At 42.8% G+C, this 17,387-nt stretch overlaps 1 long non-coding RNA gene across 1 annotated transcript; it reads right to left on the bottom strand.

The window, feature by feature from the left end:
- Window positions 1–687: 687 nt before the first annotated feature.
- On the bottom strand, window positions 688–5,490 carry LOC138522317 (uncharacterized). The gene is made up of 3 exons (XR_011283308.1): window positions 5,438–5,490; window positions 4,916–5,166; window positions 688–1,005 (listed from the first exon to the last, which is right to left on the bottom strand). It is a non-coding gene; the product is annotated as an uncharacterized lncRNA (long non-coding RNA).
- Window positions 5,491–17,387: the final 11,897 nt, after the last annotated feature.

Here is a 17,387-nt window from a genome sequence, read left to right as displayed (position 1 = left end):
ACCATAATGTCCTAAGGACCCACTACTACACAGTAGGTCCAGTATGTACATGTAGTCAACATGCTTACTTCAATTTTGGAGCCAGGATTTGGTGTGGCTGGCTTGGTCCCTGTAAAAGAAGGCAGCAGGCAACCTTACCCTTACTGAACAGGATGTTTTTTAGGCAGGGTACTGTTAAACAACTGTGCGGTATTGTGGTAACGCCCACTTCCCTCTAATGTGTACTGTAATACACACATTGCTGCACCTCAGAACCAATTGTAACCACTGTACAGCAAAGAGCGATATGATGTTTGCATAAGTGTCCAACAGTATTGGCTATGTGCCAGAGTCCTCACCCCCCCGCTCTCCACTTCCGCAACCCCGGGTAATCAGGTTTACCTCTTCAACAATTGGGCAAGCCTGCCAACGCCCAACCCTCATCCCTATGAGTTCACATCTGATCATCCCGAAGCCTTTCACTCTTTCCATGGGGTCACAACCTTAAAATTGGGGCCCAAATCCAAACAGTGGGGCAGCTGCACTTGTCAGGGCATGTATGTATTTTTGTAGATTTATGAAGCGGGAGCCAGGCCTCATAGGTGAATGTTCCCATTACAAATATAACTACAAATATATGTACATTAAAACTGGCAGAATATCAATAAAAGGTATATCAAGACAGCAATCAAAATACTGGAGATTTTTCAGGCATTTCATTATACTTTTATGACAGGCATGTTACAGAATGTAAGTCAGCACTACAGGGCAGTAGACACTGCCCTGTTAGTTACACTGTACTGTGTACCGCAACAGATGCTGTAGTCCAGGTAAAGATGCTCAGAGCGGTCCGATAGATGTATTGGTTATTAGAGAAGGAACTGCTTCAGGATAGGTTAGATGTCCACCATCAGCGGAAAGAATGATCGCAGTAGCTCCTGTTGGTACCCGAGTCATCGCCATATGCCAGGAAAAACCCTGGGCGGGAATTGGATCCCACAGCATCTACACAAGGGCACCAAATACCTACAGTTTGATCAGGAGAAATCATAAAACAGGATTAGCCTTTTATGACTACTGAATGGGGCTTTCAATTGCAATCAAAATCCTTAAAGTAACCCCTACATCACCGCAATACCACTTCTCTACCTCACACTAGCACACCACACACTAGGGTGCCTAACACCCACAGTCAATCTGCTACAGAACCGTGCTATAGGTTTATTCAATAGGATGTCATGCATTAATCCGTACTCTAGTCGCCCATTAACCCACCCGGCTGTAATACTGGAGACAAAACCCCCAAACCCAGGCATCACAATAGCCTCTAAGTGAGAGCTCAACCAACTCAGCGCCAAGTCCCATCACAATGCATTGTGATATAGACGCCTCAGGCTAAGCATTGTGCTGAATGCAAGTTATCCAATTTAGTGGCCAGTCTCTGTGGAAGTGCAAATATGTAGTTCAATCTTGCTGTTTATTAATGTCCACTCTTAAGTGAGATGTGAGGTATGAACGTTGAAAATGCGTTTTCCTAGCGAAGGTCCCCAGGTGCTTGCCACGTACAATACTCAGGACAGTGGGAGAGTCGTGTTGCTTGGCGGTTCAAGGACAAGCACAATTACCCTCAGAGGTGATTACAGTACATACCAGTTGATCTATCATTGCAAACACGTTTCATGGCATGAGTCAAATACCATAATTCGGGCCCCAAACCATTGTAGGCGGGGGCGTAAATCAAAGGGATTATTCTTACAAATAATGCTAAAACAAGGGCCTAAATGTTTAGGGCAGGTGACTGTTTGCAATGTGATACATTTAAAGAAAAGACAATGCAGCGTGTCACTGTATATTTTGAAACAAATAAATAATATCTTTAATATAGTGAGTAATGCATTTGTACAGAACACTAGAGCTCAGAATGAAAAACGTTTCCAAGATCACAGGTTTTTACTGCCTTGCAACCCTTCCTTAGTGTATTGTATCAAAATACTGGCTCTGCTATATGTTCTTTGGAAACGTGTCAGACTGTATTTTCGACTTGTGTTTATACTCTTACTTTGAGGAGCGTCTGGAGTGGAGTTTGATTAGTTTTCTGAAACCTTTGGTTCGCCCACCTGTGTCTCATAATTATTATACAAATAACCTCTGGGCCCATGGCAACCTTGAAAGGCTGTGCTCCATACCGTGCTCACCACTGCTGGAACTTTAGTCCTACCTCGGTTTTGACTCCCAAGAGACGCTCAAGATGAACACTGGCTGTTTTTATTGCATACGCACTCGCAATAATATTCAAAGATTACTGAGGATCGACAACCTGCATCCCCCAAAGCACTAAAGGGCCAAAGTCCTGAAGCCACAGGCATCAGAGTTTGCGAGGCGGCCCAAGATCACTCGCAAGAACAAAGTCTCAGCATAGAACTTGGTATGTTTGAAGTTTATTGTATGGGGCTGTATTGTGCAATGTCTCCTTCTCTCTCTCTTTCTCTCTCTGCTTCCCTCCCTCTCTCAATCTCGTTATCTCTTTCTCCCTCCCTCTTTCTCACACTGCCATGGGAAATATAACATGTTTGTCATTTCATTTGGCAGAAGCACCGCTTACTTGCTGCCCTGGTCAGTAGCAACGTGGGAGAAGGAGGTTTTGGTCTCGACCCTTAAGTGGGATTTCGAAGGTACAGATGGTGAGCAGGCTTTGGCATAGACAGACTTTGTAAACTTTCCCATGATGGATCACCTAGGGTATACTAAAAATAGTCTGTGCTAGTGTATCCCCTGAAGCAATATGGTTCCACAGTCAACACAAAACCCTGATTGATTTAGTTGAGTTTTAGATATGCACAGAACTGATTGAATTACATTATACATGAATTCTCTTTTAATTTACGAAATACTGCTAACTGAATACGAGACTCTATTGCTGTTGAGGTACACATTGTTTGATGCTAAAGAAGCTCCTCATTGGCGTACAAAAACAGAAAGGAGAAAAAGGAAGATCTATCCCAGTTTTAAGTTAATTATTTAATTCTCATCCAAAGGGTGTAGGAATGCAAATATGTTTAGAGAGGGATCTAAATAAAAGGACAATTAGTTTAGTGAAACCACACCCAGAGTTCTCGTCATAAAACTTTAAATATTGTTCTTGGCTTCCTGCTTTAAAATCTTCAAAATCTAGGTGCAGCCGACCTGGCAATAATTTGTAATTCATATGAATTACACATTTTATCATGGAAGACTCAGTAATTCCTAATTATTTTATGACTTTGTTCTCTCCCCTAAATTTACAGACTTTGGTATAATTCTTCAAGCCATGTGTCTACTTGATTTACCTTACCGCAATGGTTTTACTACTTTCCTTCAATCAGCAGTGAAATGCCCCAGAAGTAAACACTCTGGTAGCCATCTTATAACAGTTGGCAATACCTTGAAAGCAAGCTCAATTAGTTCTTTCAATGCTCCCTGGAATATTTTAGTGGTAAAATATATAGGGAGTAAAGGTGCGGAATTAGAGAGTCTGTCGATAACCAAAGTATATTGTAATCCTATTCATATTAGTATGGAATCATTTTTACTTCATCTTGACGTGACCCTCTGTTTCTGTGTGGGCGTTGTGTCAAGGCATGCAGATTTACATGCGAGTCATAGATATTTCCAGTCAATAATCGGGGCCAACGCGCTACCCCAGAATGTTCTGCAAATGCCAGGCAGAAGTGTGACACCCAAGCAGATTCAAACACACCATTAATATGTGCATGGGATTGCATTACATCTATAGCATTAACAATTCGCCAAAATGCCTTAGTATTTTTATTTATTAAACAATGTAACATCACCTCTGCATCCTCCTGCATCCTTTTAGCATGTGACTGATGCAGCCAGTTTTTATAAGACTGACGTATCTTTTTGATGCCCCCTGCCTGTTCTACAAGGTAATAGTAGCAACCCTCTGCAACTGACCGATCTTCCGTCTCATCTCTTTTTTTCTTGTAACCCTATCCTAGTTATATACATGTTGATGGTTAAACGGCCTACTTCCTTTTCTACATTTACTGGTCACCCCACTAGTCTCCAAAAGAGAACTTATAAAGTTACTAAATTTGACCACCGTAAATGTAGAACACTTCCATTCCTCAGTTGTGGAGCTCAGATAGGTGGCAAGTAGAGAATTTAATTTTGAGACCGCAAGAGGTCCCCCTTTACCAAAGCAAATATGGAAAGAGACCTCTAACATGGCATGTTCACTATGGGATGTGAAAGTGACCTCAAATTTAGTGCATCTCGAGGATAACCATTGATCTACAAAACATAATCATGAGTAGAACGCAAATCGCCATTTGTCCATGTGGGCGCAACATATGCGGGGGCACTACAGCCATCCTTCAGCAGGGACAAACCTAAACCTTCCAAACAGGACAACCAAGACCTTCCATTCCCCTTTTTGCTTTTACTCCACACCCTTTCCTACTTCCTGGGTGTTTGGGGGGTTTTCAATGAAAAATTGTAAAATAAAGTTTCCATGATTCCTCATGTATGCTATTATTGTATGGCAATGTTATAATGTTCGTAGAGAGTTCAATAAAAAGATAACTAAAAAAAAGAAACATCATATTTTGATAGCTCTAAACTTTTTTTCAAAGGAAAACTGAGAAATAAACAAGGTAAAGATGAATCTGTGCATACCTCCTATGAGGGACAAGTTAACCTGGTAGGATGCAGCAAGTCTGGTCATAACTGGCATAAGGAAAAGGTCCAAACTTGCAAGCACTCCCAGTAAAGATTAAGAATATAGGTTATCGAGTAAAAAACGAACTGATAAGATAGTCTGGTGATTACGAATGTACAGTTACACCCCAGTGTAAATATGCATAAGAGTTACGGACATTACATTTTGTTAACTACTGAGGGAGGGAGCGGTACTTGCTACCCTGTCAAGACTCACCACTACCCTTCAGCTCTTTCCAGATGGGGTGCCAGTATTCTTGCTTCCTCCATCATGTTTTGAAATTACATTGTATTCCTTTTGGTGAGCCAGACACAGGACAAGGCCTGCTGATTCTGCGCATGTGCAGCACAGAGCGAGAGATGACGGCTTGAGTGATGTTGAGCACAAGGCAGATTCTCCCTACTGCAAAGGACCAGTGCAGGATCACTTTCGGGAGAGCAGAGCGAGACAAATTCACAGCTTCGGAGCTGAAAAAGAAAATGTTTAAGTGAACAACATCATTTCCAAAACTATACATCTTTTAACAATAATATCATGCATACTTTTTAATTCTTCAAAGAGGAACCTTATAAGACACTTCCAGAAATGAAAACCCGTCATCAGAGACGTCGAGGACTAAGCATCTATATATATTTTAAGTTTGTTAAGATGTAGTTATTTAGTATAGTTAGGATGTAACTAAAGGATCTAAAGCAGCCTTTTTTAAGTTACGTCTTAAGTCCATGATAGTAACCGTACAGGAAGCCACTGACTTCCACCGCCTCATCTACATCTCTGTAACTGCCAGTGGTGGAACTCCAGGCTCCAGGGACATAACATTCTTACATACACATGCACACTCTACCGTTCCATCAGTCGCTCTGACCTCATGCATTCCTCGCCTGCTTCCATCCATCCATTCAATAAAGCACATTCACAACACGTTTCCTCAAGAATTACAGACAGACACAAAGTGAAAAGAAATTACCTAAATGATAGTCTCCAGACAATTTGGGGATCTTTCTATTCTATTGAACCAGAACAATGGAGACTAAGAGTGAAAATAACATATGGTTTAAGAAAGGGTAATCAAATGTGTCTTATTGTTGCTCACAGATATCTCAGCCAGCAGACGAGTGTCTGATTAATAATTTTTTCCCATTTCACTGGTTCCTCCTGAATACCTTCTGCAGGCCACAACTCCGACAGTGTTTGTCTTTCCCCCAGGGGTGTAGTGAGTGAAACAGGAAGGAAATGTAATCTGTTCCACGCTAGATCCTCCCGGAGGTCTGTGGGTGATCATCAGCTCCTGCAGAATATCTGCGACCAATTTCCCTACAGCTGATTAGGTTGGCAGTGCTCCATGTACTTACCTAGGCCTGGGAAGCCCTCGGAAAAGTGCAGCCAACCCTAGAGCCCAATGCTGCTTGGGAAGGCCCACATCTTCTTTATAGAAGGTGGCAGCTCCCACTGCCTTGTGCATGATCATGGAGAGAAGGAGAGAAGGAGAGCTCAGGTTAATTAAGGTGTTTGTGAGGTGATCACTCTTTTTGGGCTGCAGTTCCTAAATTAGCCCCAAGGTGTAATTCCAAAATCAACGGTTGGGGTTGGTAAGCCACTAAAGTAGTTTGCACAGCTAGAGAGAGGTCTAGACTATGATATATTGGTTATGCCAGTCAAGTGTAGCAACACCACTGACATTTTACCAACATGTGCAAGAGCACACACTGAGATTCTCTTGGCAGGGCTTAGTTGTAGGCATGTATTCCCATTAATGAGGGGCTGGATATCTCCATTCATAGGCTGGATACCTTGTCTGTCATCAGGTGAGGGGTATTTGCAGCTTTTTTGATAGGAATCATAGCCAGGTCGCAACTCTTGCGAGACTGATGTAGCAGAGATTACACTGGACCTACTGTCCTTTTCCCTCTGTGACAGGTCTGAGGTACCAGGAGATCTGACAGGTGCTATGTTCCTTTAATGTTGGTTCTTGCATAAATCTGCTAGCTTTAAGCAAGCCAAGAACTCCCTCTTCCCCTCAATCTACACACTGCAGCAAATGTAGAGGTTAGTTACGCATATAGATGGTTGAACAGCTGTGAAATCAGTGTCAATGCATAGCCGGGTCCCGGCACTTGGGGAACTGCTCAATGAAGATGAACAACACATTTAGAAAGCACCCGCCTCCAATCCATCCTTACGTCCTTGGCCTTTGTGTCCAGCAAGTGGGTGGCATCACCACTGTCCATCACTCTTTCCATGCCCTCATATGGGCTCTGGTGGATCAAACACAGCTGGACAGCACAGCAGCACTTTTGCTGGGAAGTAATCTTCTAGGGAATAGTGTAAGCAAACTCAAAGCTAAACCAAGCAAGTGGTAGAATGTACTGAGGGTGGCCATGATCCCTTAGCACTGACCCTTACGTTTCCCAATGACAACTTGAGTCGCCAAGACAGCAATGACAAACCTATAGCAACCTTAGTACAAACCCAATGGTCAAAAATGTATACAGCACAGGTCTTGCCAGTCTTATACAATAGATTTTTGCAATTTCCTAACAAACATACTAGCTCAGACCAATAAGACAATCTCCTTCATTTCCATAGGGAATTAACTAATCTTATAGCACCCTCTGTCTCACAGCCCCTCAAGAGATGGATAAACAAAGTGGCCAATCAGAAGAATCGTGCTGGGTGCTATGATAGGGAATGCAGGACTACAAAGGCCAATCCAGTTGATGAATTGAAGAATGTCGAAGGGAGGGACAAGTTATGGGTAATAGGTTATACAATATGAGTCTAATCACAGGTCATGGGAACAACTTAAGAAAGATTCTAAATCTGGCAAGACTAGTGAATTTTGGTAGCTAATAACCAAGGCAATGGGTGCAGAGAATATGAACAAAGGTCAATATAATTCTATAATTAATGGGAAATGGGCAAATTATTTTCACAATCTCTATAAGACTGAATTCGATAAACATAATGCTGTTTCAGAGCTGTACCCAAACGAAGCAAGTCCAATTCTATTTACACACACAGAGGTCATGCAAGCTATCTTGGTAAGAAATTGGGGAAATCACTAGGGCTGGATTGTATTCCAGCTGCCCTGTTTAAAGAACAATAGAAGTTTGGCTTCCCTTTATAACAACATGTTTGTTATACAGTTGAGCATAGGGCCCTTTTGGGTTGCGTGTATGCAGCGGATGGGAAGCAAAGTAACTCTTACACCAAACAATTGAATCAATTCAGGAAGATGGCAACGGTTACTGTTTTATTAACAATTATCTAAAACAGGGAGTTACAACGGACATCAACTGACGTTTGCTCGAGTCTCATCAACTCTCTCAGCTCAACTCAACCCAACTCAATGCATTTCAGAAAAAACATAGACTTTATACTAAAAACTCATCATAGGTGACTTCATACTACGTGACATATGAGAAAAACCTATGAAGGGTTCTGATTGGTTTAAAGGGAACATCTAAGTATACTTTCTATAAGGGGCTGGGTTGTGATTGGAGCTCTACTGTCAGGTGGATAATTTATGCCCACCTCTAGTGCAAGTCATCTTCAACACTCATTAAGTACACGGTATATCATTGGCTCTCAAACTATAAGGCCCTTCATTATATGGCCCTCTACAATTGGTTGGCACGCTCGTGCCCTTCTGGAACATGCAGCTCACTTAGCAGCAGTTAAGCTCAAACCGAGGTGCCAGGAGGTGGACTTGACCATACCTTCCCACCCAATTAGCCCAACATCTCTCATCACTCATGCCTTCTGCCATGCAGATTGCCTTGTCTCTGGGAATATAAGGGAGTTTGAGCAGGCACTATCGTTATTCTGGAACTCCACGCTGAACTCCATTTCCATCCTCGGCTCATGTGAAAGGAGACCACAATTTGGTCCATTTTGCAGCATTTAAATGTCTCAAATGAATAAAACTTGGCTCACTTGGTGTAGTTGCCTTGCACCTTAACAAGGGATGATTAAGCATTTCACGTTCACTGCCTTTAAGAATATATAAATGGCCTTGGCTGCTTCAGCTTTGACACCAGGCCAGACAGCTCTTCTGGGATCTTCCATGATCTCAGCTAATTCTTGCGGTGACACAACTCAGCTTTTCTCTCCATGGGTTTTTGCTTACTAAAATTTGTGACAGCGACGTCCAGCTTCTTTACAATGGCGGCTTTGTCTACAGTCTATTCACTACTTACAGCTAGCTTCTAAGATTTCTTAATTTACTTGCTTTTCACAAGTGCAATCTTCTCTTTGAATATGAAAGTTTACTCGATTCTTAACTTTGTCATTAGTTTCTATATGGGCCATACGGTTTCATCAGCCAGTATTCTCAAGATGTCACGCTCGTCTCTTGTGACATCACCAGCTCCTCTTTTGCACCTTTTCATATTCCTTCGGGACGTTCCTCCCTCAGATGGTAATCACTTCGGGGATACATTGGATAGGGTTTTCTTAGTGGATACCTTCTTTCGAATATACATCACGGAATTGGCAAAACTGTTGGGTTTAAGCATGACACAATCTCAGGTTTACAGCATGTAGACGGTCGGGGAGCGGGACATCCAGTAGAGGCATGTAGCTCCTATTCCTCAAAGTTGGCAGGAGAGATTAATATCCTGTTCCATGAGAAAGGTGGCCTTAATAATCCATCCAATTATCTCCCAATCTCTCAGCTCAATGCAATGGGTACGGTTTGTGATAAGATCATATGGATGAGGCTGGAGATTTGTTGTGAAAGTTGCAAGGTTTTATCATTCGTACAAGCAGGTTATAGGAGAAATATTTCAACAATTGATACATTTTGTAGATTATACTGGAATTTATGTAAATGTGTGATTAAAAAGCAGCCATTAGTGTTAGCTTTCTGTGGAGGGTCAGACGAAGGATGCAGGCACTTTACTGTCATTTCTGTTCATTTGTTTATTAAATGATAAGAAAAGGGCCTAACTTTCCCTTTTGCTATGTGGGTTTACCCAGCCTATGTAAATAACTAAGGTGCTCATCCTTCATCAGGAAATCATAGAAAAAAAAGACTGCCATTCAAAAACTAATCCTAACTGACCCTACCACTTTTCTTAATAAACTAACTTCCGGAGAATGTCTCCCTTTTTGTGATTGTTTTTTCTCTCAGGGTTTCTTCGTTGATTCAAAGTTCTTATTAGTAGTTTAATTTGAAATAGTCTCATGTCACCTTCTTTACAAGTTCTTGTAACTCTTTCATAGATTCTCTAGGTTTTCTCTCCATTTTAGGGATTGTTTTCCAGGAATCGCTTTTAATGTTTTCTCTTCTCTTTTGCGCCTCAGCGATGCCTTTTATATTTATATAACATTAACTTTCTTAACTTTGATGTGCTTTCTTGGTAGTTAATGTTCCCCTTATCCTCGGTTGATTTAGTTTGTATTACATTTCTCTCATGAATTTCACCTGTCTTATATTCATAGAATTCTCCTTCTGATTTACAGTCTCTGCTTCTTAGCATATGTGGTACTTTTCCCTCTATCGAGTGTATGTATGTCCCATTCTTCATAATCTCTTTTTCAGCTTTTATCGTGATTTGCTTCCTCTCATTATTACAGTTCATTTCATAGACTTTTCCTTCAGTATCTCATCTGTTTTACTGAGCCGAGATACTCGTACCTCATAACGATTGCTTGGCGGCCTCCCGTTCTCCCCGTTATCTTGAATACTGCATCTGGAACATCTCCATGGTCTGTGTTTGCTCAGGTTCCCTTTGGTTGTTCGCACTCCCACCCTTCTCGTCTTCTCCGGGTGTCGCGCTCTTGGTGCCCTCACTCTGGGCAAGCAGGTAACTCTGCAGGTATTCGGATGAGTCGCTCACTTCACAGCGTGGTGGTCTTGGCATTGATTATATGGGCACCCAACCCACCATGAAGTTGCTGTGGTTACTGCACCACAATCTTCTCCTCAGTTTCTCTCTCCTTCTTTTGGACGCTGCGCATCTGCTGCTTTGCTCTCGCTCTCAGAGCAGTTCTGAAACTCATGGGCTTTGCTGCAACTTACAGTTGTTAATGATTGTCAGCTTCCAAATGCACATCCAAACATTGTGCTGTCAAAGTAGTGGTTGAAGTCATTTGCATAAGGAGCACAGTCATAAACTGATGTGGTGGCCACTCGTTCCTTTTGTTTGGGTTATTTCAGATATGCAGCAATACCAGTGATATGGCCTTGGGCCCTCTAAGGCAGTCTCTTTGCATACTTTAGACAACCTATTTGTAATGTCTCCATTAGCATGGCATTCGACTGCTCCACTAGATCTGGGATGATAGGCGCAATGTAAATGTTGAGAGATTTTCAGGGCTTTACAGGTATCTCTAACCACCAGCCCAGTGAACTGCGTACCTCTGTCACTGTCAATAACTGCAGGAAGACCCAATCAAGGTATTCCTTTGGCATGGGTAGGTCTCTACCCATCCTGAAAACATGTCCACAACCTCCAAACAAAACTCATTTCCAAACATTTCGGAAGCTGCATAAAATTGATCTGGATATTAAGGAAAGGTCCTTCCAGTACATGGAAGGGAAAATCTTTACAGCATTTGCCAACCATGACAGTTACTAAAATATTTCTGCACCACTGTGGGAAAGTATGATGTGAACCAGTTTAACCAAAGCTATAATAGTAACTTTTCAAGAAAGAGCCACAGAATGCACCCATCTGGAATGCTAAGGGAGAAGCAGTGTGAGCACTTGCAGACCACCATGTGGAGAGTGCCGAAGAGTATGAGGGTGCAATTTACAATTCTTCTTGCACCACTGCTCCTTTAGGGACTCTGGTTCAGACAGACTAAAACGAGTTGCAATCAGTACGATCCCCCTGACATACAAGCAAGAACACTGTTAGGAGACTTTTATAAAACAGATAGAACTCTATGAGTGATTACAAACGTGTGAGTCTGAAGGAATTACCAACGTGGCAGAGAGTGGGACAGGGACCACTAGTTGCATGACCTCTAATGGGTTGCATGACCTCTAATGGGTGGGCCATGCGACCCGTTAACTGCGCCCAGACCAGGGTGGTCCCAGCCCATTCAGAAGGAGGCTGTAAGTTGGGGGAAGGGAAACTCTGAATTACTTTTTTAACTATTGCATTGTAAAACTATGGTGTGACGTTTGGGTAAGGGAACCCCTGAACTCCTTTTTGAAAATCTGTGTTATGAACTAAGGTTGGGGAAGGGAACACATGAGCTTGTTTCAATCTACTGCATTGTAAACTACAGTTTGAAGCTTGGGACAAGATCCTTGGGCCCCTTTTGAACTTTGTTGATTGTGCATCAGAACATACAGGACTGGAAGAGTCCTGAGCTCTGTTGGAACATCGTTTTGTGTGTACGTGATTTCAATCCAGCACTCCAACTAAGTCAATGCCTAGTATGGGATGCCCAATGGAAACCCTTATTTATATATATTTTAGGTCAAAAGTTCTTTTAATTCTGGATGATGTACCCTTATATAACGCCCCTCTCTTTGAATCCCCCCGGCCTCACTGTTACGCTCACCTGGCTCCCCCAGGGGCGTTGATCGGAACTGGACAGCTGCGGTATCCACCAACGTGACGCGTAGTGCAGAGATGACAGACTGGATTGGCCTGCCTAATTTCGGCTGCTTGACCCGTAGAAGTATTCTCCTGAAAATGGAGAAAGGGAATTAGCCACCCGTGGATTTGAGTGATAACACCCCACTGTTCTTCCCACTAATCACCTCCGATATCTCCTTTCAAAGTCTCACCTTATGTTTTTAAAAGATGAGCTCTCCAACCTGCGTGGAATTCAGGGGCGCATAGATAACCAGGAAGGAATTGGGAGAGTTCCAGACCAATATTGACTCTGAGGTCCCTGGCGAGGAACCGTAAGTATATAGTTCGTAAGAGTTCAAAATGTCTGATATTCACTCTTGTCCGATTCCTTTTGTCTTGCAGCTTGACCCAAGAGAAGATTGCCTCTTGGCAGCTGGTAGTGTTCAGGTAAGAGTCTGTATTACCAAACACTGTCCGGTAAATGATACCTGTGTTTAATCTGTTCCTTTCCTTCTTATTACAGGTGCGGCGTGAGAAATTATGAAGTCTTGATGAATAATGCCTCCGGCGGTAAAATCAGGTAAGTCTATGGTGGTAAAAGAGATTGCCTTTGTTTATTCTCTCAGTTCACCTTGCTGTTCTTTTGTTCCCCTTAGGTGCCAGAGTTCGGCGAAGATGTGATGGAGACTGCGGCGGATCGTGGAGGTGCTGCGAAGGCTGGTGAGTATAGCGCGGCACTACAGCGGGCGATGTGACGCGTATCAAATTAACGTCTCTTTCCTTGTTCGAAGGCGCGATGGATCTGGAATCAGGTGAGGAATAGAAGTAATGTTCTTGTTCTAACCTTTCCTCCTTCTTCCTCTTTTCTCTAGGAGCTCCAGACTCGAGGCGAGCGTGGCAGAAGGCTGGATGCTGACTTGCAGGCACGGTGAGCGTTACGCTGCAGGATGCAGAATAACGCGAAGCGTGTGCTGCTCTTCGGGCGTGGTTTAAATAGCCTTCAAAGTAGTCCTAGGTAAGAAGTTCCCCCAAGACCACACCCGAGTAAGAAAATAGTCCCTGAAGTAAAGTAGTCCCCTTCAGGCTTCACGTTGGCTTGGATTCTTAGCAGCATGGTCTGCATGAGGTAAGTGTAAGCATATGAGCCTGGCACCTATGGCGCCAGGACTGACCCCTTCTATGAGCCTGGTGCCTACGGCGCCAGGACTGTACCCAGATAGCCCCTAGCTGGGGCTGTTGGGCTTTCTCTAAGCATCTGGATGCCTGCTCCCGGGACTGATGGGCCTGGTCCGGGTGTTTTGCAAATTGAAAGATTTATTTGAAGAATTGAACAATATATAGATTACACTTTTATGCATATGAATAATATCTGAATATCACACTTATGAATATGAACAATGATCAGCAATGGGTAGTATTACAATAATCAACAATCTCTTTAATCAATTAGGAGTAGGAATAGGAAGAATAATGTAGCAAAGAATAACTTTGTATGGATTCAAGAAATGCAATGATAGGAAAGAATGCAACACAGAAATAAAACTTGATATGAACTCAATCAGAGACAATGTGATCACTCTTTCCCCCTGATATTACTCAATCCCCCCCTATTATGCAATATGAAGATATGGAATGTGGGCACACAGGTTTCAGGAATAACAATCAACAATGCAATTCAATCCCAATTCCCCCAGCAAGCTTAGAGAGAACAGGTAGGATTTTAAAACAGGTCAATTGCTTTTAAATGTGGTTTGAATTGAATGGGAAAAATGCTAAAATTGACTTTCATTTGCTAAATAGGATTCAGAACAAGTGAGAGTTGCTTTGGATTGGTTCAGGTCAACACTAGCAATGATTGTAGAATGATTAGTAGATGGAAAACAAAATTCAGAAGTTGAAAGCAAGAAATAGCTATTTTTACATGGAGTGAAATTGAGCCAAATGCAAATTTGCGGCAACTTTTCCGCGTGCGAGAAACGCGATTATGGAAAAACTATAAGGAATTGGAATGTCGTTTTGGGTTTGTTTGAAAGCTGAGGATGTTAGCCTCAAAATGACATTTAAATTACGGTTCGAAAGTTACAGAGATTTTTGTGAAGGTAGATTTTTCTTAAAAGAGTCAAAATTTCAAAATGAAAGATGCGCTTTAAAGATTAGGAACCACGATGGACTTATACTAAGGGGCTATGAAAGTACAAGATACCCAACGGGGCGGCCACCAGAACAGGGCGCCTTCCACTCTGACTTCTGTCCACCAGGACACTTCACTTTCTTCAGAAAAATATCAGCGCAAAGATGATTATCACTACAATCATCACAGACTATATAATGAGAAGGATTCAGGATGGACACAAGATTCTATAATGCAGTTCTGGATAGGTTGAGATGGATTGAATAGGGTTACTTTAAACTGAGAGATGACTATGGACAGTTCTATACTAAATACTCACTACTATGGCTTTGCAATGGAATGGGCCCGTCAAAGATCTGGTCAAAGGTTTGGCTTGGACTTCACTCGCCACCGGACAGGATTTAGGGCACCTGGACTCTGCTGTCAGCAAGGCACTCTGGTCTGCACGGCCTCTTGGACTGGATCTGATGGGTCGGTTCTGGGTACAGCTCTGCTCTATGGGTCTGGATCTTGGTTCTAGCATGGGGTTCTTAGCTAGAAGCAGCAAAACAGCTCAGCCAGGCTGTTGGATTTTGTGGTGCCCCTTGAAAGTTTAGGGGTTAAAATCAGGTTGCTAGATTTTAAAGGCCTGCTGAAAAGGGTTCAGCTTTTTGGGTTAGGCCTTTCTGCTTCAGAATTCTGGAGTCTGGATCTAGGTTCTGGAGTCTGGATCTTCCTGCAGGGTGCTTCGCCAGTGGATCAGTTGATGAGTGAATGTGTGTGTGTCTTTTGCCTGCCTCAGCAGTCCCTATTTATCCATTTTCCAAAGTGGGAGGGGAGGCTGATTGTCTATGCCCAACCCTCTAAGGATCTGATAGGTCAGAGAATTCCCTGTCCCCTGATTTGAGAAAGGAACAGTGTGTCATGATGTGTTATGATGTGTCAGAGTGATGCTGCCATTTACAATCTAGGGAAGAACCTCCCCTTTGCTTTTACCCAGAAAATCTATTTTTCCCAAAAAACATATTTTCAATATGCACAATGTCAGGAATAAGGGCCTGTGGTGCAGGAGGAAGCAGGTACGGCATATCTAAAAACTACAATTCCCAGCAGGCATGGGGAATGTGTAGTTCCTTGGGCCTGCCGGTACTCAGCTGCCGGCACTTTGCAAATAGGTATTGGGCTCTTAACGGCCGCCCGCCTGTGCTCAGTTGCTGTTGATTAATGTTGGAGAGCAAGGGCGGCGGCGGCGGTGGCGGCAGGAGCGAAGCAGCAACGCTAGAGGTGTAAGCGGGCGGCGTGAAGGAGTCACGCCGGCTATGCCTCCAGGCATCTTTATTCCCCGGGTTGCGGCGGTGCACACTCCTTAACCTGCTCCAGTGCTACAGGTCCGGGTTAGCCGCAGGAGGCTCCCGGACCATCAGTTAAGTGTCTCTGTGTTTGTTTGTTTTGCCGGGTTGCGGCGGTGATATGGAGTGAAACAGATGCTTCAAGCGTTTATGTCCGGACGTAACAAGGAAAACGTCCAGACCATGAGTTAAGTGAACTCTCATAAATCTTTGGTCTAATGTGATAACGAGGTTTTGGGCAAGATAAACGCCAGTCTGGTTGCAGGCACATTGTTTTCTTCACGTTCTAAATACCAGGGACAAAACAACCCTACTAATCTGCATTTCCAGTTATTTGGCTTTTCTACATGAGAAAAGCGCCTTTCTATGTGCAGTGTGTTATGTTAATCCATGTTTGTGAGGCATGTGTATGTCTCAATGTTCTCTGCTCACGATCTGTGTATTGTGGCTTTAAGTCATGAGTGCTAACATCCCTACTAATCCGCATTTCAAGTTATTTGGCTTTTCCACATGGAGAAAGCGCCTTTCTATGTGCAGTGTGTTATGTTAATCCATGTTTGCTCACGATCTGTGTATTGTGGCTTTACGTCATGATTGCTAACATACAGGAGGTCATGTATAATGAGTTATGTATGGAATGAAGGTTATGTTATGTTCTACTAATTACTGAAGATAGAGTCAGGTCAGGTTGTAGGAGTATTACGCTATCTAGTCAGGAATTGTAGGGGTCTTTTGCTGTTTATGTCTTGTTGTCTTCCCTTCCTTCCCTTTATTTGTCCATTCCCTTTCCCTAACTCCTTCTTCCCCCCATTGGCTGCCACGTGGCTACCTGTAATTCGAACATCCAGGCGCCCGTGCCAACCACGGTGGGAGGGGTCGATCCATTCAGCTTCTGTGGTTCGGGAGAGGGGATTGAAATCCTCCTCCCTTAAGTTCAGTTGTGACACACAACTTGTTAATAATACATACCAGATTGACTAAGGTACGTTTCTGTCCAAATCTTATCTTCCTACGAGTTTTGGTTCATAAATGACAATTTTTCACGCTTTTGGTTGGTTACACATTTTCGGATCTGTACCATTTTTTATACAATTTTTTATACATACATGCACATACCCTCTGGACATAGTCCTGTAATTTTTCATGTTCCTAGCATAATCACAATAGCTACAATATTAAAAATGTCATGGTTCAGTCTCTGAATGTCACACAGATTCCAGATTAGTTTTAAACTATACATTTTAATAATCTCTACATTTCATATTTATGTCAGTTAGGCACAATATTTTATAAGTCTTTTCCCAAAACATACAGTTACTTTAGTTTCCAATCAACATTTCCAGTCTGGCCCGCCTCCAAGCTTGGCTGAGTCAGAGAGTCACATGGTCTTCTTCCTGCTAGGGCAGCTAATGTCAGTCACACCCGAATTAGCATTTTCATTCAGCTCAAGGGAGTCCTTTGTCTACACTCAGAGCAACATGCCAGAGTACCCCTCCCAGTTCCTTTCACACCAGCCTGCCAGTTTCTTAGCAGAGAGCAGGGGAAAGATTCCTTTGTTTGGGAGAAGGTGTGTAATGTCTTTGAAGCTCAGTGTGGGAAACCTCTTGGAGTTTAGCTGAATCAGGTTACCTTATGGTCAATTGTGGCATTGTTTCTTGTGGAAATTAAAGTTACAAATTTTCAATGTGTGG

This window comes from Ambystoma mexicanum, chromosome 1q (genome assembly GCF_040938575.1).
Source record: "Ambystoma mexicanum isolate Mex_15411 chromosome 1q, UKY_AmexF1_1, whole genome shotgun sequence".
NCBI lineage: Eukaryota > Metazoa > Chordata > Amphibia > Caudata > Ambystomatidae > Ambystoma > Ambystoma mexicanum.
Note: the sequence above shows the minus strand (reverse complement) of the source record. Positions and strands in the feature narration are given on the sequence as shown.